The sequence below is a fragment of the Mesoplodon densirostris genome, chromosome 1, assembly GCF_025265405.1.
Source record: "Mesoplodon densirostris isolate mMesDen1 chromosome 1, mMesDen1 primary haplotype, whole genome shotgun sequence".
NCBI lineage: Eukaryota > Metazoa > Chordata > Mammalia > Artiodactyla > Ziphiidae > Mesoplodon > Mesoplodon densirostris.
The window spans coordinates 174640129-174661345 of record NC_082661.1 but is presented as its reverse complement, the minus strand read 5'-3'; the positions used below and the strand labels follow the sequence as shown (position 1 = coordinate 174661345).

Below are 21217 nucleotides of genomic sequence, written 5' to 3'. Positions count from 1 at the left end.
TGTGGGCCTTCCCCTTGAGCAGACCTAGTAGGAGCGGTACCTTAGGGAAGGGGGCTATGGGTGGGGCAGGCATTTTCAGAACAAGACATCATCCTGTTCCCAGGTGACCCAGAGAAGAGCAGAGCATGGCGCCGTCCCAGGCCTCAAGTAGCTTCAAGTCTAGTTGCGCAGGCAAGATGCCCATCTGAGCTGGGGGTCACAGGATTTCAAGGAGGGCAAGGTCATTGCAGGCCAGGGTAAGCAGAGCAAGGAGAACAGAGCTGGCCTTCTTCGCCCCTGAGCTGGCTCACCTGAACCAATTTGCAAATGTACTTGAAGTGTATAGGCCTTCCTACCTCCACCCCCAGGTTCCCACCAGCCTCCTCTTAACACCCTTGGTCCCTGGCTGACCATGAAGTGACCCGTCCCCTCTGCTGCTCACCATCTCTGGACCTGTGTGTGGAGGTTGTAGGGGGTTTTCCATGACTTTCTGGAAAGTCAGGGAATGTCTTCTCTCCCCCAAAGCCAAGAATGAAAACAAAATACAAAAAACCCCACAAAAATACCCTCCAAGAGTAAAAGGAGGAAAATAACATTTTGCATGTGGAGAAGGTAAAGAGACCCATAAGAGCCCTGAAATAGAGACTTCTACTCCCATGTTTGGATGAAGAAATAGAGGTCCAGGAACATTCCGGACTTGCCCAAGTTCTCGTGGTGGGACTGGGACCCTGGCCTCTCACCATGGGCCCCTGCTGACCAGTGGGGAGTGGGCCTGGCAGGGGAATCTGTATGTGTGGAGTGGGGGGATGCCCCACCTTCACAAGGCAGGAATAGAGGCTCAGCCCAGGAAAGTGTGGCCCAAACCAAGTTCTGTTGGGAGCCCTGGAGGGTTCAGAGAGTGGCTAAGAGGTCTCCAGTGGCTCGTCAGGCAGCTGGGTGAAGGTCCATCCAATATGCTTTATCTGGGCAGATTTCATTTCCCGTTGGAGGAAAAGGAAGAGATCTTTGTGTTTCTCTGCTGTTTTTTCCCTTTCAGACAGATCAGAAATCAGATCCTGTCAGATAAGCCCAGATGAAAAGAAAGTGGCAGAGGCTGGCCCAAAGAGAAGGTTCCCTGGCAGAGGTCACACAGGAAGAAACCAGAGAGGCCCTCCCCCTGCAGAGGAGGGAGAAGGGGGTTCATGTGGTCCTCACTTTCCCCAAGGACCTTGCTTTAGACTTTTAATATTTCCAAATGAGGTTTTATACACAGTGATTGTATTATTATTTTTTGCATCTGGTTAAAAGTGACAGATTGTTAAATATAAACTTGAAGACTTCACACTTCTCACCCAGAAGCGGCATCTCTTCATGGTTTCAGGCAGGGGCCACCTAACCAAATGGAAGTGGCTCAAACCTCACTTGACCTCTGAGAGGCCCAGAAGGCAGTCACGGGAGGGCAGGGAACAGGGAGGAGGAGGGGCGGGGGAGGGGAGGTGGGGGAGAGAGAGTGGGGAAAGAGGGGAGAGAAGCCGGCCAGAGCCTGGAGAAGAGGCGGGGGGGGGGGGGGAGTCAGGAGGGACAGAAAGAGGAAAACGCGAGGGAGGAAGAGGAGAGAGGGCGAGGGCGAGCCGGGGAGAGGGCAAGGTGACCGCAGGTATCAGCGAGGGGCCAATTGTCAAGGTTCTATCTGCGCGATGATTGATGCGAGCCTGGGTTTTTCTGTCAGCCTGTCACGGCGCAGGAATGTTTAATGTTCTCATTATTGGTTACGCTGTTGTGTATATTTCTCTGTCAGCACCGCGGACCCAGCTGAACTGGCAGAGCACTTCAAAGGCCTGCGGGTCATTCATCTTCCCCATGACGCTCCGGCAAATGCTCAGCTTCAGCTCCGCGCCAGGGATTTGTTATGACTTGCGAGCCGGCTGACAGACAGGGCTGTGGCGGCCGTGGGAGGGGACGCCGGAGGGAGGCGCGCAGCCCTTTTTGTCACTCTGGGCCCGCGGCAGCGCCCAGCGCCCGGACTCGGCGGCTCCCAGGGGCGAGCGGTGCAGACCGGCCCGGGGTGACTCCCCGGGGCGGGGGGGGGGGGTGGCGGACCCAGGCCCCCTTCCCCCCCGCCCCCCGGCACCGACTCTCCCCTTAAGCCCAGCCGGCGCCCTTTCCCTCCAATCCCACCCTCCTCCTCTCGGCTGGCGGTGGCGTCTCCAAAAGTTGTGCTGAAAACCCAGAGGTTGGGGGAAAAAAGAGAAACTTTCAACGGTCCGGGGGCCTGGGGAGGGGCGGGTGGGGAAGGGTGAGGGGAGAGCAGAATATCGGAGCTTTGTTTCCTTTCCCAGGCCGTGACATGATTAATCGTTTTCTTCTGATCTAATTTTGGAACATGAAAAACAGCACATTTGTCTTGAAGAAAAATGATGTGCCGAACTGCGCAGATGGAAATTTCGAGCAATGAGAAAGATTAAAGTGAAACCCCACTCCTTAGACCTAATCATGAGTTGTAGATTATTCTGTCGGCCCAGCCAGATGGTAGCTCTGATTCCACAGCCCCTTCTTATATTAATGAATACTAGACTGTTATATTTGACTTAGGTAAGTGAAATGTCTATCAGAGCTAATGGACTGCCAGCCAGCATAACACATGTTGTACCGCTAAGGGTCCTTGCTGCATTTTTCATGTTTTATACTAATGTAGAACATTTTGTTTCCTACTGTTTTTCATCATTGTCACTGTTTGCTAAATATTTTCACATGGAAGCGGGAGAGAGTCAGGAGGAAAAAGAACCCCCCTCCAAACTTGTGTCCAAAGCTAATTTCCTCCCGTTGGGCTTGGCTATAACTCTACAAGTAAAACAGTCACCCCGAGCAATGCGTACAGGAACTCAATAGTAACGTGATTAAGTTCCTAGTCAACAAGACTACACTCCACTGTATGTTAACAAACCTAATTATAGCCCCGTGGTGATAAATTCGGCCAGGGCCCTTGCTGCACATCTCTGAGGTCATGTCTCCAAGAGCAGCTTGACCCTCATGTCCCAGGGGAGAGGATTGTCCGGGAGAGGAGTCCCAGCCTCAGCTTGCGGGGAGGGGCTGTTCCTCCTTCACCCCCTTGTCCAGTCCCTGGGGAAGGTGGGCAGATGCTAGGAAATACTGCAGAGCAGAAGGTCAGAGGTTTGAGCAACTGGGCAGTAGGCTTTCCTGGCTGAGGCTGGATTGGCATTGGGAGCCGTTGGCCCCATCCATGTCATAAGCAGTAACAGGATGCCTGAGAGTGGAGTGGAGTGCTCCCAGCCTGTTGGTTCCATGCAGGCCTGGGGGCACCCCCTCTGGGCCCAGTAGGCCCTTCTCCTTCTTCCAGATGCCTTGTCCATACACTGGAAAGCCGCTGAAGAGCTAGCTGTGCAAAAGGCAATCCTCTTGTTTGTGAAGGACCCAAGCCTGGGTGGGGATGGTTTCCTGGAGAAAATGAGTCCCGGAGATGGAATCCGAAAGGTGTCTGGGGACAGATAAGATGGAGGCAGTTGAGGGACATCTTCAAGGGGTGGTGTCTTGAGAAAAAAATGGAAAGTAATACATAGACAGGGAGGAGAGACTGCGAGACATGAAAACACATGGAGAGAGATGGAAGGAAGAGACGAACGCACAGAGAGAGAGACATAGACATAAAGAAATGTAGATACCGACAGAATAGATGGCTTGTGAACTCAGAGAAACTCTTCTTTCTCCAGCCAAAATGAGTTCCCTAAAAAGCACATCTGACCCCTGCCTAAAAATTCTCTCTTGGCTGTGATTCCCACAGGAGTCAGTTCAAATGTCTTGGCTGGGTATAGATGACCCTTTTCCATTTGCCCCTAACTTACCTCTCTGGCCTCTTCTCTCACCTTGAACCCTGCACTTCTGGGTATGAACCTCCACATGAGCCTTCTCTGGGTCCCCAAGAATGCCAGGCTCTTTCAGAACAATGTGCTTTTGTCTGTGTTTATCTATCCCACTTCCTTGCATTCTTTCTCTGGCAAACTCCTACTCATCCTTCAAGACCCAGCTCCCATGTGTCCTCCCCTGCCACATTTTCCTGACATTCCCCAGGAGGCATTATTTCACCCTCTGGCCCTCCCATAGCATTCTGTCCATATCCATGTGAAAATATTGTCCAGGCTGTATTGAAAAATGTCTGTGTTTACAGACCTCTCCCTCTATACCTCCCTTCCTCTGCAACTGTTCCTTTGTTCATTCATTTGTCTGCTTATTCAAGAAATATGTATTGAGAACCTACTACATGCCAGGTATTGTTCTAGGCACGGGGGATTCAGCGATGTACAAAATCCCCTGCCCTCTCAGAGCTGACATTTTGGTAGCTATATGTGTGGGTATATTAGTGAGGTTTTTTCCATAGTGAGAAACAGAAACTCACCTAGGCTAGCTCTAGTAGTGGGGGTTATTGTAAGATGGCAGCAATAAGGACACAAAAATCTTCTGGGGACCCAAGAACAACGGTATAGCTGAGCCTCTCAACTTTTATAACTCGTAACTGGCTCCTTCATGGCCTCTCCGAGCTCCTAATGCCACTTTTTAAACTTTTTGTGGTATAATATATACACAGAAAAGTACACGTTATCATTAGAATATAGCTCAATAAATTTTCATAAACTGTAACCCACAATGAGCTCAAGAAACAGAACATTCTGTACTCTAGTACTGGCCCCCCACCACCGCTAGTTCCCCTTTTTAATTTTTAAGTGAAATTCCCATCCCACCTTTTTTTTTTCTTTCTCATTCCATGATACTTTTTTTTAAAAACATCTTTATTGGAGTATAATTGCTTTACAATGGTGTGTTACTTTCTGCTTTATAACAAAGTGAATCAGTTATACATATACATATGTCCCCATATCTCTTCCCTCTTGCATCTCCCTCCCTCCCACCCTCCCTATCCCACTGCTCTAGGTGGTCACAAAGCACTGAGCTGATCTCCCTGTGCTATGCAGCTGCTTCCCACTAGCTATCTATTTTACGTTTGGTAGTGTATATATGTCCATGCCACTCTCTCACTTTGTCACAGCTTACCCTTCCCCCTCCCCGTGTTCTCAAGTCCATTCTCTAGTAGGTCTGTGTCTTTATTCCCGTCTTGCCCCTAGGTTCTTCATGACCTTTTTTTTTTTTAGATTCCATACATATGTGTTAGCATACCGTATTTGTTTTTCTCTTTCTGACTTACTTCACTCTGTATGACAGACTCTAGGTCCATCCACCTCACTACAAATAACTCAATTTCATTTCTTTCTATGGCTGAGTAATATTCCATTGTATATATGTGCCACATCTTCTTTGTCCATTCATCTGTTGCCCATCCCAACTTTTGCCTGCTATTAACTATGACATTTTGATTTCTGTTTTCAGTGGGTTTGGGTTTTTTTGAACAGCTTTATTGAGGTAAAATTTACATACCATAGAATTGCCCATTGTTAGTGAACATTGTGATGCTTTTTAGTAAACTTATAATAGAGTTGCACAACTGTGGTCACAATCCAGTTTTAGAACATTTCCATCATCTCCTCCAAATTATCAGTCAATTTTCAGGGCCATTTTCAGTCAATCCTGGGTTCCAGCCCTAGTCCTAGGCAACCAGGTTTTAGATTTAGGTCTGCAATCCATTTAAAAAATATATAACAACTGTTTTGAGGCATAACTCACATGCCATAAAGTCCATTCTTTGAAAAGGTAAAATTCACTGGTTTTTAAATATATTAACAAAGTTGTATAAATATCACCACTACCTAATTCCAGAATGTTTCATCATCCCCTCCCCCCAAAAAAAACATACCCATTAGAGTCAGTCCCCATTCCTCCCTCCCCCTAGTACCTGGAAATCACTAATCTACATTTTGTCTCTATGGATTTTCCTACTATAGACATTCAATATAAATGGAATCATACAATATGAGGCTTTCTGTGTCTGGCTTCTTTCACTCAGGATAATATTTTTAAAGATTCATCCATGTTCTAACATGTAAGAGAACTTCATTCCTTTTTATGGCCAAACAGTATTCCACTATTAGGATTTACAACATTTTTTTTTCCATTTCTCACTGATGTACTTTTGGGTTGTTTCCACTCTTTGGTAGTTATGAATAATGCTGCTATGATCATTCATGTACAAGTTTTTGTGTGCACATATGTTTTCAGTTTTCTTGGACATATATCTAGGAGTAAGTAGAATTGCTAGGTCATATGCTAACTCTGTGTTTAACTTTTTGACTGTGATTCATTTGAAGTTAATCTTTGTGTATGGTATGAGGTAAGAGTCTAAGTTCATTTCTTTGCATGTGGGTATCCAATTGTCCCAGCATAACTTAAAAAAAAAATCATGAATTAGCACTGGATTTTGTCAAATGATTTTTCTACATCTACTGAGTGAGGTATTGAAATTTCCAATTATTACTATTAAACTGTCTATTTCTCCTTGAAATTCTCATATGAGTTTTGTCCTTTATTCTTTTAATAATGGTTTACTATATTAATTAATCTTCAAATATTAAACCAACCTTACATTCCTATGATAAATACCACTTAGTAATGGTGTTGTATTTTTCTTAAGTTCTTTTTTTGATGTGGACCATTTTTCAAAAATTATTTATTTATTTATTTATTTGGCTGCATCAGGTCTTAGTTGCGGCATGCGGGATCTTTTGTTGCGGCGAGCAGGCTCTTCATTGCGGTGTGCGGCTCTCTAGTTGTGGCATGCAGGCTCAGTAATTGCAGCACACAGGCTCTCTGGTTGTGGCATGTGGGCTCTAGAGTGCACAGGCTCAGTACTCGTGGCCCATGAGAGTTGCCCCGTGGCATGTGGGATCTTAGTTCCCCAACCAGCGATTGAACTCGCATCCCCTGCATTGGAACACGGATTTTTTTTTAAGATTTATTTATTATTTATATATTTATTTATTTTTGGCCATGTCGGGTCTTAGTTGCGGCACATGGGATCTTCTTTGTGGCATGGGGGCTTTTCACTGTGGCACACAGTCTTCTCTCTAGTTGTGGAAAGCGGGTTTTTTGCTTTCTAGTTCTGGTGTGCATGCTCCAGGGCATGTGGGCTCTGTAGTTGTGGCAGGCAGGTTCCAGAGTGTGTGGGCTCTGTAGTTTGCAGCATACAGGCTCTCTAGTTGAGGCGCATGAGCTCAATAGTTGTGGCACGTGGGCTTAGTTGCCCCGCGGCATGTGGGATCTTAATTCCCTGACTAGAGATCAAACCCACATCCCCTGCACTGTAAGGCAGATTCTTTACCATTGGACCATCAGGGAAGTCCCTGGAAGGCGTATTTTTTGTTTGTTTGTTTGTTTGTTTGTTTTTGGCTGCATTGGGTCTTTGTTGCTGCACGTGGGCTTTCTCTAGTTGTGGTGAGCGGGGGTGACTCTTTGTTGTGGAGTGTGGGCTTCTCATTGTGGTGGCTTCTCATTGCGGAGAACAGGCTCTAGGCATGCGGGCTTCAGTAGTTGTGGCTCGTGGGCTCTAGAGCACAGGCTCAGTAGTTGTGGCACATGGGCTTAGTTTCTCTGCAGCATGTGGGATCTTCCTGGACCAGGGCTCGAACCTGTGTCCCCTGCATTGGCAGGTGGATTCTTAACCACTGTGATACCAGGGAAGCCCAAGGACCTTTTTTTTTTAAGTCTTTATAGAATTTGTTACAACATTGCTTCTGTTTTTTAATGTTTTGTTTTTCTGGCCATGAGGCATGTGGGATCTTAACTCCTCAACCAGGGATTGAACCCCCTCACCCCCTGCATTGGAAGGCAAAGTCTTAACCACTGGACCACTAGGGAAGTCCCCGTAATGGTGTTTAATCCTTTTTGTATGTTGCTGAATTTAGTTTGCTAATATTTTGTTAAGGATTCTTTCATCTACGTTAATGTAAGATATTGGTTTTCTTTTTTTTATGACATATTTGTCTAGCTTAGCTTTCTGGGTAAATCTAGCCTCATAGAATGAATTGGGAAGTATCCCTCCTCCAGTGTTTCCTGAATTTGTGAAGGATTGGTACTATTTCTTCTTTAAATATTTAAATTTGATTTACCAGTAAATCCATCTGGGTGTAGGCTTTTTTTTAAATAGCTCTTTTAAAAAATTAATTAATTAATTAATTGGCTGTGTTGGGTCTTCGTTGCTGCGCATGGGCTTTCTCTAGTTGTGGCAAGTGGGGGTTACTCTTCATTGTGGTGCACAGGCTGCTCATTGCGGTGGCTTCTCTTGCTGCAAGCATGGGCTCTAGGTGCATGGGCTTCAGTAGTTGTGGCATGCAGACTCAGTAGTTGTGGCTCACAGGTTCTAGAGTGCAGGCTCAGTAGTTGTGGCACACGGGCTTAGTTGCTCTGTGGCATGTGGGATCTTCCTGGACCAGAGCTTGAACCCATGTCCCCTGCATTAGCAAGCAGATTCTTAACCACTGTATCACCAGAGAAGTCCCTGGATATGGAATTCTTGATTGAACATTTTTCTTTTCTTCTAGTATTTTGAATATGTCAATCCATTGCTTTCTAACCTTCATTGTTTCTGATGAGAAATCAGCTGTTAATTGTATTGTTGGTGGTAATTCCCTGGCAGTACAGTTGTTAAGACTCCATGCCCTCACTGCTGAGGGCCTGTGTTTGATCCCTGGTCTGGGAAATAAGATCCCACAAGCTGCATGGCATGGCAAAAAAATAAAAATTTGTATTGTTTTTCTCTTGTATGGGATGAGTTGTTTTTCACTTGCTGCTTTGAAAATTTTCTTTGTCTTAGGCTTTCACCGATTCAACTGTGTGGATCCAGCTGTGAAACTCTTTGTATTGATCCTACTTAGGATTTATTGAGCTTCTTAGATATGCAGATTAATATTTTTGTTACATTTAGGAAGGTTTTGGTCATTATATCTTTACATAAGTTTTATACCCCTTTCACTTTCTACTTTCTTTCTAAGATAACAATTACAGATTTGTTGGTACCCTTAATATTACCTCACATCGGGGCTTCCCTGTTGGCGCAGTGGTTGAGAGTCTGCCTGCTAATGCAGGGGACACGGGTTCGAGCCCTGGTCTGGGAGGATCCCACATGCCGCGGAGCAACTGGGCCCATGAGCCACGGCTGCTGAGCCTGCGCATCTGGAGCCTGTGCTCCGCAACAAGAGAGGCCGCGATAGTGAGAGGCCCACGCGCCGTGATGAAGAGTGGCCCCCGCTTGCCACAACTAGAGAAAGCCCTCGCACAGAAACGAAGACCCAACACAGCAAAAATTAATTAATTAATTAATAAACTCCTACCCCCAACAAAAAAAAAAAAAAAAAGAAAAAAAAATATTACCTCACATCTTTGCACGTGTGGACAGGCTCTGTTGGCCAGGGATGTGTGGGCATCTCTGGCCCTCTTTGGTCCCTGCTATACATGCACACAGTCTCTGGTCATCCCAGGATATGTGGGAAGCCCCTGATGGCTGTCTTACCACCTACAACTTCTTGGTAAATTCCTGGCTAGTCCACCAGTCCTTTTGCTTGTCAGAACCAAGCCTAAAACCTCACATTAATGGAGAGAATGCTTCTCCCTGTTTGCTAGCCACTGAGATTATCTCTTCAACTGACAGTGCTCCAAATAAAGTGTGCCGCCTCCAGCATCAGTGGTGAAGCTACTGGTTTTCATGGCATTGACAAAGCTGAGGGAAGGGGAATGGGGTGTGAGCAGCCATAGACTCATGGTGTTCTTACCCAAAGCTTGGTAGTTTTAATAAATAAATTTTTCTTAGTTGTTGTATGCCTTTGGTAGAATTCCAGAATGTGAAATGTTTTGTTTGCTTGCTTGTCTGGCTTGGTTTGGTTTTTGTTTCTGCTAATTGACCTCCATTTAAATATTTCTTTATTTCCTCTGTAAAACATATGGACTTATGCCCTCAATACGATAAACACTTGTATGCTACTCTCCAACATGTCCACCAGTTGTGTTGTCTGCTTACTACAAATTAGTTGTATGTGTTCCTAAGCCTATTTATGTCAGTTTTACTTGAATTTTAATAACCTTATTTATTTAAATATAACATAAACTAATAAAATCTGACTATAAAAATAATTTTTTTATATTAACTGAATTGAATGTTTTAGAAAGACTTGATAAAGACAAGTAGCAAAAAATTTAATGTTAAATTGGGTGTGCACAGACCTACTAGAGAATGGACTTGAGGATATGGGGAGGGGGAAGGGTAAGCTGTGACAAAGTGAGAGAGTGGCATGGACATCTATACACTACCAAACCTAAGGTAGATAGCTAGTAGGAAGCAGCCACATAGCACAGGGAGATCAGCTCGGTGCTTTGTGACCACCTAGAGGGGTGGGATAGGGAGGGTGGGAGGGAGGGAGATGCAAGAGGGAAGAGATATGGGAACATATGTATCTGTATGACTGATTCACTTTGTTATAAAGCAGAAACTAACACACCACTGTAAAGCAATTATACTCCAATAAAGATGTTAAAAAAATAAGTAAATAAAGTGGGTGTGCATGTAGCAGCTGGAAAACATTGGAGGAAAAAAATCACAAATATCCAGAAGGAATCTCCATGTGTGAAGGATTCTGCTTAAACTCTCTTTGTACTCACAGTGTAAAAGAGACAGAGATGCTAAAATTATCTGACGAGTTTTAAAGTAACCATGATAAAAATGCTTCAGCAAGCAATTACAAATGTATTTGCAACGAACAAAAAAAATAGAAAGACTCAATAAAGAAACAGAAGATAAAAATGGAGATATTAGAGCTAAAGAATACAGTAACCAAAATTAAAAGCTCAGGGAATGGGGTCAACACTGGAATGGAAAGTAGAGCAAAGAATCAGTGAACCAGAAACTAAAACTATAGAAATTACCCAATCTGAATAAGAGTGAGAGCAAGAGAAAGAAAGGAAGGAAGGGAGGGATGGATGGAGGGAGGGAGGGAGGGAGGAAGAAAGAAAGGAAGGAAGGGAAGGAGGGAGGGAGGAAGGAAGAGAGGGAGGAAGGAAGAACAGAGCTTCAGAAACATGTAGGACTCTAACAAAATATCTAACATTTGGGTGTCAGAGTCCAGGAAGGATAGGAGAAAGAGGGTGGGGCTGAAAAAGTATGAAAAGAAGTAGTGGTGGAAACCTTTCCAAATTTGTCAAGAGACATAGACCTAATTCAAGAAGCTGAGTGAACCCACTACAGGATAAACTCAAAGATATCTATCCTAACATTCATCATAATTAAACTACTAAAAACTAAAAGTAAAGAAAAATTCTTGAAAGTAGACAGATAAAAATGACAGTTTACCTCGAGGGGAAAACAATTTGAATTACTGTTTGTTTCTCGTCAGAAACCATAGAGGCCAGAGGGGAGTGGCACAATATATTTAAGTGCTGCAAGTAAAAAGCTGTCAATTTAGAGTCATATACCCAGCAAAAATATCCTTCAGGAGTGGAGAAGAAATGAAGACATTCTCTGATTAAGGAAAAGTAAAGTAATTTGTTGCCAGCAGAACTATCCTAAAAGAAAGGCAAAAGGAAGTTCTCTAAACAGAAAGGAAATGATAAAGTGAGGAACTTTAGAACATCAGGAAGAAATAGCACAATAAGCAAAAATATGGGTAAATATAATAGACATACTCTTCTTAAATTTTCTAATATAATGTTTGATGATTCAAGCAAATTATATAATATCTTAGCAGTTCTAAATGTATATATAAGAAATGTTTAAAATAATTATATTATAAGTGGGAGAGAATAAAGGAACACAAAGGGAGATAAGACCTCTATTCTTCACTTGAACTGGTAAAATGACATAAATAGACTGTGACAACTTACGTAGGTATAAAGTAATACCTACAGCAACCACTTAAAAAAGCTATACAAAGAGATACACTCAAAAACACTATAGATAAAATGGAATTTTTAAAAAGTTAAGTAATCTACTTAATGAAGAGAAAAGAGAAAGGCAAAGCAAAGAAGAAACAGAAAAAAAATAGACTTAAGCCTTAGCATATCAGAAATTACACTAAATATAGATTATCTAAATACAATAATTAAAAGACAGAGATGGCAGCAGGATTAAAAAACATGGCCCAACTTATACACTGTCTACAAAAAAATTGCCTTCAAATATAATGATACAGCCAAATTGAAAGCAAAAGGCTGGAAAATGACATATCATGCAAGTATTAATTAAAAGAAATCAGGAGTGACTTAGATGCAATGGACCAATTTCAACACCAACTACCACAATTCACCCAGTATGACATAGATAGATATATACTATCCTATATTAAGGATATTGAATTCATAATTTAAAAAACTCGCAAATAAGAAATCTCCAGGCCCAGATGGTTTTACAGGAGAATTCTACAAAATGTTTAAAGAAGAATTAACACTAGTTCTATACAGTGTTTTGTAGAAAATTAAAGAGGAGGGCACACTTCCAAATTCATTTCATGAGGATAATATTACCTTGTTACCCCAAATCAGCTATGTTCATACAAAAAAAGAAAACTATAGACCAATAACCCTCATGAATATAGATTTTAAAATTCTTTAAAAAATTAGCAAATAGAATTCAGCAGTATATCAAAAGAATCATACACCATGACTAAGTGGAGTTTATTGCAGGGATGCAAAGCTGGATCAATATTCAAAATTCTATTAATGTAATCTACCATATTAACAAGCTAAAGAAAAAATCACATTATTTTATCTATTGATGCATAAAAAGCTTTGACAAAATTCAACACCCATTCATGGTGTTGAAACTCTCAGAAAGGGGACTTCCCTGGTGGTGCAATGGATAAGACTCCATGCTCCCAAGGCAGGGGGCCTGGGTTTGACCCCTGGTCAGGGAACTAGATTCCACGTGCATGTGGCAACTAAGAGTTCACATGCCACAACTAAGGAGCCCACAGGCTGCAATTAAGGAGCTGGCGAGCCACAACTAAGGAGCCCACCTGCCGCAACTAAGATCTGGTGCAACCAAATAAATAAATAAATAAATAAATAAATTCTCACAAAATGCTTAAAAAAAAAAAAGAAAAGAAACTCTCAGAAAAATAGGAATAGAGGAGAACTTCCTCAACTTGATAAAAAGAATCTACAAAAAATCTACAACCAACATTATAGTTAATGATAAAAGACCTAATCTTTCCCCCTTAAGTTGACAAGGTAAAAATGTTTGCTGTAACCACTCTTGTTCAATGTAGTGCTGGAAGTTCTAGCCAGTGCAATAAGGCCAGAAAAGGAAATAAATGGCTTGCAGATTGGAAAACCATTTGGTAAATAAGAAATGAAAACTTATGTTCACACAAAAACCTTTACATGAATGTTTTATAGCACTTTATGTATAACAGGCAACAAGAGGAAACAACCCAGATGTCCTTCAATGGGTGAAGGGTTAAACTGTGATATATCCACACCATGGAATACTACTCGATGATTAAAAGGAACAAGCTATGGGTACACACAACAACCTGGATGAATCTCCAGAGAATTATGCTAAGTGAAAAAAAGCCAACCCCAAAAGGTCCATACTGAATGATTCCATCTATATCTGGTTCTCGAAATGAGAAAATTATAGAATGGAGAACACATTAGTGATTACCAGGGGCTAAGGTGGGGGTTGGAACATGAGGGAAGTGGGTATGGCTATGAAAGAATAACATAAGGGATGAAAATGTTCTATATCTTGACTGTATCTATGTGAATATCCTGGTTATGGTATCATGGTACCGTTTTACAAGATGTTACTATTCAGAGAAACTGGGTAAAGGGTATGCAGGATCACTCTGTATTACATAAAAACAAAGAGTTTAATTTAAAAAAACCTGGACTCTCTTAATTGTCTATATGTGTGTCACCTGTGATACTTAGAAAAATTAATAAAATATTCTACATTGAAAAATCTATATCGGCCAGCGGGAGATGCGGCGGGCAAGCAGTTCTGCTCTGAGGGTGTAAGTGCGTGCCCAGGTTTCGGTCGCTGACCAGGCAACAACATGGTGGCACCAGTGCTGGAGACCGCTCACGTGTTTTGCTGCCCGAACCGGGTGTGGGGAGCCCTGAGCTGGAGCTCCAGGCCCGGAGGACTTCTGGCCGTCGGCACGTCCTGTTCCGTGGTGCTCTATGACCCTCAGAAAAGTGTTGTTATTACCAACCTGAATGGTCACACTGCTCGAGTCAATTGCATACAGTGGATTTGTAAACAGGATGGTTCTCCTTCTACTGAATTAGTTTCTGGAGGATTTGATAATCAAGTGATTCACTGGGAAATAGAGAATAATCAGGCATTTGGAAGTCAGTGAGGATTTCTAAACAGCGGAGTATGAATACCAAAGAAGATGAATCTGATGGGAGCGTGCCAAATTAGGATAGGAAAAAAATATGAAGGAAGAGATATGGGATATATTTTTGAAGGAAAATGATTTTGGCATTGACTAGATAGTTGTCAAAGGAGTGGGGAGCTATTGAGTAGAGGAGTGAGAAATCAAAAAGAGTGGGATTCTGGCTCAGGGCTCTGGAAGAAAGATACTTCTACAAAGCAAAATAGACAAGTGGGAGGGAAGATGTGGAATTCAGCTGTTAACATGTTACTTGTATTGCTAGCCAGAGAGAGGGGGCAGGCGTGGAGGAGGGGATCGTGGAGTCACTTAGACTTGAATGAGAGTTCTAATGGTTGTGTAGCAAAGCAGCTCCTGTTTAGACTTACCTTGGTAGAGGAATCCAGAGAGAGCCATCCGCACACTCATTTTTGAGACCTTGAGTTGAGATTTGCAAGACTCTTTCCTCAGTGCTGCCCTAAGCTTCTGCCAGTAGAGAGGATAGCAGGCCGAGTATCTGATGGCAGACAGTGAATTTAGAGGTGGACCAGAAAGTAGAATGTGAGGCCATACAGGGAGGAGGAGAGGAGGAGGATGAAAGGCATAAAAGAGGGATGAAGGGAATAAGAGGATTTGGGGGAAGAAGTCACATATTATAACCTTAGAGGCTTAAAGGTTCCTTCTGGTATGCATTTCCATGCACACAGGTGTTCACTACATCTTGACTTCTGATAAAAGGAAATAATTCTAAGCTGGTATCATGAGAGATTTGAGTCTTTGAACAGTGGGCATCGTTTTTTAAAAGCCAGTGAACTTAAGAGATTTGTTTTGTTTGAGCGTTTAAGATTCTCTAATGGTTGAAATACAACCCTGCTTAAAAGGTGTGAAGTGACAGAAAACAAACTTATGGTTACTAAAGGGGAAAGGGGGTGGGAGTGGGGATAAATTAGGAGTTTGGGATTAGCAGATACAAACTACTATATATAAAATAGATAACAACGTCCTACTGTATAGTGCAGGGAACTATATTCAATATCCTGTAATAAATCATAATGGAAAAGAATATGAAAAAGAATAGGTGTATATATATAACTGTACACCAGAAACTAACACAATGCAACATTGTAAATCAACTATACTTCAATTTAAAAAAATAAAATAGAAAAAAACCTATATCATTATTGGTATATTCTATCCAATACTAAGGGAGGTATGTTAAAATAATCCGTCATGATTGGGAAGTGTCTATTTCTCCTTTTAGCTCTGTCAATTTCTCTTTTATATATTTTGAGACTATATTATTTAATGTATATACATTTAGAATTATTCAATCTTCTTGGTTGATTGTGCTTTTAATCACTATGAAGTCTCTCTCTTAATTTCTTGTGATGCTTTTTGCTTTAAAGTCTGTTTTGTCTGATCTTAGTATAGTGACACCATCTCTCTTTTCATTAGTATTTGCATAGAACTCCCCCCTATTCTTCTACTTAAAAAATTTTTCTGTATCTTTATTTTTAAAGGATGTCTCTTGTAAACAACATATGCAATTGTTTTTATGTAATATAATATTACAATTTTTGTCTTTTAATTGGAGTATCTTGTTTACTTACATTTAATATAACTACAAATATATTTAGGTTTACATCTACCATTTTATTTATTCAGTATTTATCCCACATATTCTGTATTCCGTTTTTCTCGCACTTCTTGACTTCTTTTCGATTAAACAAATATGTTTATTATTCCATTTCTTCCCTCTATTATCTTGTTCATTATAATTCTTTTATTATTATTTTTAGTAGTTACCTTAGAACATTCAACATATATCTTTGACTTATTAAAGTCTAATATAAAATAGTACTTTTAGCATTTTTCATATCATTCAAGGACTTTAGAATACTTTAATTCCATTTCCCACCTCCAATTTTTATGCTATTATTTTCATATGTTTTAATTCTACATATATTTTACACCTTACATGATATTATTATTTTTCTGTAGAAACAATATTCATTTTTTGATTTGTTAAAGTTAACAGTTTGCATTTCATTTGGGGTTCTCTCCATATCTTGGTTGATTTTTTTAAAAGTTTAAATATAGTAAACTTTGTTTTTTGTTTTGTATTATTTTATGGGTTTTGTCAAATGCACCGAGTCATTTAGTGACTCTCAGAGTGGCACAGAGCCACCACCAAAACCTCTTGATAGAGAACAGTCTATCATCCCTAAATTCCTTTGTGCTGTCCCCTTAATAGTCTACTCTGTTCCCAACTCCAACCCCTAGAGATATATGTAGCCTTCTGGGTCTGACTTCTTTCACTTAGCAATATACATATAGGATTCATACATGTTATTGTGTGAATCAATAGATTGTTTCTTTTTATTGCTGAGTAGTATTCTATTGTATAGTTACACTATACTGTATCCATTTGCTAGTTGAAAGACATCTGTGTGGCTTCCAGTTTGGGGCAATTATGAATAAAGCTCCTATAAACATTAATTTATCATAAACATACATTTTTATTTCTCTTGGATAAATACCTAGTAGTAGGATTACTGGGTCATATGGTTATGTGTATGTTTGATTTTTTAAGAAACTGCCAAATTGTTTTTCAAACAATTTGCATCTCCATCAGCAACATTTGAGGCTTCCAGTTACTCCACATCCTCATCACTACTTGGTATTATCAGTCTTTTTAGTTTTAGCCATTATAGTAGGTATGTAGTAGTATCTCATGGTGGTTTTAATTTGGTTATCCCTAATGACTAATTATGCTGAGCATGTTTTAATGTGCTTATTTGCCACCCATATATCTTCTTTGGTGGAGTGTGTGTTTGGAACTTTTGGCAAGTTAGATATTGGGTTACTTTTTTTTTTATTGTTCAGCTTTTAGAGTTATTTATATGTTCTGTATACAAATCTTTGTCATAAATATGATTTGCAAATATTTTCTTCCAGTCTGTGGCTTGCTTTTGAATTCTTTTATCAGTGTCTTTTGCAAAGCAAGAATTTTTAATTTTAATAAAGTTCAAATTATCATTTTTCTTTCATGGATCATGCTTTTGTGGATTGTGCTTTCAGTGTCTAGAAATTCTTTACCTAATGTAGGGTCATGCAGATTTTCTCATGTATTTCTACCAGAAGTTTTGTAGTTTCACATTATACATTTAGGTTTATGATCCATTTTGAGTTAATTTTAAAAAACATTTTATTTTATTGAGATATAATTCACATACCATAAAATTCACCCTTTGAAAGTGTACAATTCAGTGGTTTTTAGTATATTCACAAGGTTATGCAGCCATCACCACTATCTAATTGCAGAGCATTTCATCATCTGAAAAAGAAGCCCCAGAACTCATTAGCAATCACTGCCCCTTGCCCCTCCCCCAGCCTTAGGCAACCACTAATCTACTTTTTGCCTCTATAGATTCTTTCACTTAGCATATTGTTCTCAAGTTTCATCCATTTTGTAGCATGTATTGGTATTTCATTCCTTTTTATTGCTGAATAATGTTCCATTGTATAAATACATACATATTATTTATCCATTCATCATTCAGTGGACATTTGGATTGTTTTGGCTCTTTGAATAATGCTGCTATGAACATTCATGTACAAGTTTGTGTGTGAACACATACTTTCAGTTATCTTGCATATATACTTAGGAGTGGTTGAGTTAATTTTTATATAAGGTGTGAGGCATGGGTTGAGGTTGTATTTTTCTTTCTTTTTTTTTTTTTTTTACATATGGACATCTAATTATTCCAGCACCACTTATCGAAATAACTATCCTTTCTCCATTGAATTGCCTTTGACCCTTGTTAAAAATCAGTTGAAGGCTTCCCTGGTGGCGCAGTGGTAAAGGATCCTCCTGCCAATGCAGGGGACTCAGGTTTGAGCCTTGGTCTGGGAAGGTCCCCCATGCCGCGGAGCAACTAAGCCCGTGCACCACAGCTACTGAGCCTACACTCTGGAGCCCACGAGCTGCAACTACTGAAGCCTGTGCACCTAGAGTCCATGCTCTGCAACAAGAGAAGCCACCACAATGAGAAGCCTGTGCACCCCAGTGAAGAGTATCCCCGGTTAACCGCAACTAGAGAAAGCCCATATGCAGCAATGAAGACCCAACGCAGCCAAAAATAAATAAATAAAATCAGTTGAGTGTATCTTGATTGTTTTGTTCCATTGATCTATATGTCTGTCTTTTTTGCTAATGCCACACTATCTTGATTGCCATACTTTTTTAAGCCTTGAATTTAGGTAGTTTAATTCCTTCAACATTTTTCTTCCTTTTCAAAATTGTCATTCTAGATCCTTTGCCCTTGTCTCATACATTTTAGAATCAGCTGGTCAGTAATGATTCAGGAAAGTATACTGAGATTTTGATTCAGATTGCATTGAATGTATAGATCAATGGGGGGGATTGTTATCTTACCAATTTGATTCTTCCAATCCATAAACATGGATTATCTTTTTATTTATTTAGGTCTTTGATTTCTTTCATCAATATTTTGTAGTTTTCAACACACAGATCCTGCACATATTTGTTAGATTTATAACTAAGTCTTTCATTTTTGGGGTGCTATTGTAAATTGTATTGTTTTTAAATTTTTGAATCCAATGTTCATTGCTGATATATAGAAATACAATAAAATTTTGTATATCGACCTTGTATCCTGTACCTTTGTTAAACTCACTTATTAGTTCTAGGAGCTTTTTTATTTTAAAGTTCACTCTTATTTATTTATTTATTTTTGGCTGCACTGGTCCTTGTTGCTGCACAGGCTTTCTCTAGTTGTGGTGAGCAGAGGCCACTTTTTGTTGCGGTGCATGGGCTTCTTATTGCATTGGCCTCTCTTGTTGTGGAGCATGGGCTCTAGGTGCATGGACTTCAACAGTTGTGGCATGCGGGCTCAGTAGCTGTGGCTCTTGGCCTCTAGAGTGCAGGATCAGTAGTTGTGGCACAGGGGCTTAGTTGCTCCGCGGCATGTGGGATCTTCCCAGATCAGGGATTGAACCTGTGTCCCCTGCATTGGCAGGCAGATTCTTAACCACTGCGCCACCAGGGAAGTCTGTAGGAGCTTTTTTTGTAGATTATTTGGAGTTTTCTATATAGACAATGTAATCATTATAGTTTTATATACATTTTGACCCTTCCTGTTGCTCTTCATTCCTTCCTGAATATCTTCGATTTCATCTGGGATTGTTTTCCTTTTTGTAAGACTTTCTTTAGGTCTTTTTTTTTTTTGATGTTGGTCTGTTGGTTAAATATTTTAATTTTTGTCTGAAAATGTCTTATTTTCATTTATTTTTAAAGAATTTTTTTGCAAGATATATTATTCTAAATTGACAGTTATTTTCTTTCAAAGCTTTGAAGATATCCTTCGTTGTTCTGGCCTCCATTATTTCTATAGAGAAGTCAGTTGCTGCTATTGTTACTACTTTGAAGATAATATTTCTTTTTCTCTCTGTTTTTAGGGTTTTTCTTTGCCTTGTCTTTCAGCAGTTTTACTTTGATGTGCCAAAGGTGTGGATGTAGTTTTCTTGGTATTTACCCTGCCTAGGCTTCTTAACATTTCTTAAATACATAGCTTGTGTTTTTTCGTTTCTTTTGAAAAATTCTTAGTCAATAATCAATCTCTTCAAATATTGCTTTTGCTCTGTTTTCTCTCTTCTCCCCTAATTGGAAAATTACACATATTTTGTGCCTTTTCACTTTGTTCATATCTTTCATTTCCTTTCTGTATTTTCTATTTTTTCTCCCTTTGCTTCAGTCCTATTAGTAGCTAGTTTTCTAGTCCTCTTTTCAGCTGTGTTTACTTTGTGGTTAAACCTGTCTATCCAGTTCTTAATTTCATTCATTATATTTTCCAGTTTTAAAATTTCTGTTTGATTTTTTGGATAGATTCTAGTTCTCCAGTGAAAATTTTCTACTTGTAATTTGTTTTCTTAAATGTATTGATGACAGTTCATTTAAAATTGTTTCTGCTAATTCTCATATATGAATTACCTGTAAGTCTGTTTTTATTATTTGGTCTTTCTCTGGTTTTTGGTCGCTTGGTTTTATCTCCTGGTAAGTCTGGTAACTTTTGATTGAATGATGGACATTGTGGATAAAAAATTATGGTGGAAATTTGAGCTTGAATGTTATCTTCCTTCAGAGGGGGTTTGCTTTTACTTGAGGTCAGGGTTAGATCATCTTAATCTAGATTGAGATGGTTTAAATCTGGGTTTCAGCTTTTATGATGGCTCATCTCTTTACATATCCTAGAAGTAAGGTTAGCCCTTACTTTTAGGCTATAACTTGTCAGGTGTCCCAACTGAAAGCTGGAGATGTTTGGTAAATTTCCTATGTTTTGGCATCCCAGAATTCATTTTTAAAATCCTCAGTCCCAGGAGACTGCTGAATATCTACTCAGCTTCTGGGCCCCTCAGATGTTTGTTTACAAATCTGCAAATGCCTGCAGGGGAAAAATGTGACCAGATATCAGGTTCACACAATGTACTTCTTTTATCTTAGTGATCTTGGCCTCTCAAGCCTTCAGTGCCCTGGTAACTTTTCTTTTTGTTCAAACTTGCTTTCCTAGTTGTGTTTGGTGAAGAGGTTGGTCTGATACAAGCTAATCCACCATATCCAGAAGCAATACAAAGAACATGGACTTTGGAGCCAGAACTCCAGGATTCAAATCTCAGTTCCATCGTTTACTTGTCCTGTGATCATGAACAAGGTATTAACTTTTTTTGAGCCTCACTTTTCTCATCACTAAAATGGTCATAATAACAGTAGCTACCTTATAGGGTTATTGTCATGATTTAACAAGTATTATATATAGTGTGTATATATATATATATATATACTTTCCTACTTACCTTCTTTTTCTGGCCTCCATTGTTTCCATAGAGAAGTCAGTTATTGTTATTATTACTACTTT

General features: G+C 40.2%; 1 long non-coding RNA gene across 2 annotated transcripts in view; it reads left to right on the top strand.

Annotated features, from left to right (window-relative positions):
• Positions 1-21007, top strand: part of LOC132498127 (uncharacterized) — a 70286-nt gene extending 49279 nt beyond the window's left edge. For both annotated transcript variants that reach the window (XR_009533736.1, XR_009533737.1), the window contains exon 7: positions 20873-21007. This is a non-coding gene — a long non-coding RNA (uncharacterized LOC132498127). The remainder of the gene's footprint in view (positions 1-20872) is intronic.
• The last annotated feature ends 210 nt before the right edge of the window (positions 21008-21217 follow it).